We start from the raw sequence: 539 nt of genomic DNA, 5'->3' as shown, positions 1-539 counted from the left end.
GGCGGGGCTTACACGCGACAACACGCGGGCTCCATCAAGCACCAAGCACGACAGGACTCGAGAGACTCATGGGGCAGACACTCCCGACCCGGGGCCTTCCAGAATTCTGGCCTCGCTCACTGGACCCAGGGCTTCGTAGGGGGGTGACCCAGGTCATTCCAAACAGCCATGGTAACCGCTTCTTGAGCTATGGCCATGCTTGCAAGAACTCAGCCAGGAGCTGGGACACCCCAAGATTCATCCGTTTTCAATGTACTTTCTCGTGAGCTGCCTCTTCCCTAAGGACGGAGCCCACGGGAAAAGCACCCCAGGGAGGTGCCGGCCAGAGCTGAGCGGGAGGAGGTTAAAGGGCGCTCTCGGCCTCTCCGTGCTGGGCTGTCGTCCCCCTGCGCGGTGACCCTCAGTGGACGGTCACCCCAGGAGGAGAGAGGGACAGAGACGCAGTGTCGCCTTCCAGTGCCCTTTGAGGGGGTGAAGGGTCTTCGACGGGAAGGGTGGACGGGGGTCACCTCCAAGGTGGGAATGGACCCCTGCCATCC

Source organism: Neofelis nebulosa, chromosome 3, assembly GCF_028018385.1.
Source record: "Neofelis nebulosa isolate mNeoNeb1 chromosome 3, mNeoNeb1.pri, whole genome shotgun sequence".
Classification (NCBI taxonomy): Eukaryota; Metazoa; Chordata; class Mammalia; order Carnivora; family Felidae; genus Neofelis; species Neofelis nebulosa.
The sequence above is the reverse complement of the archived record's forward strand: the minus strand, read 5'-3'. Positions refer to the sequence as shown.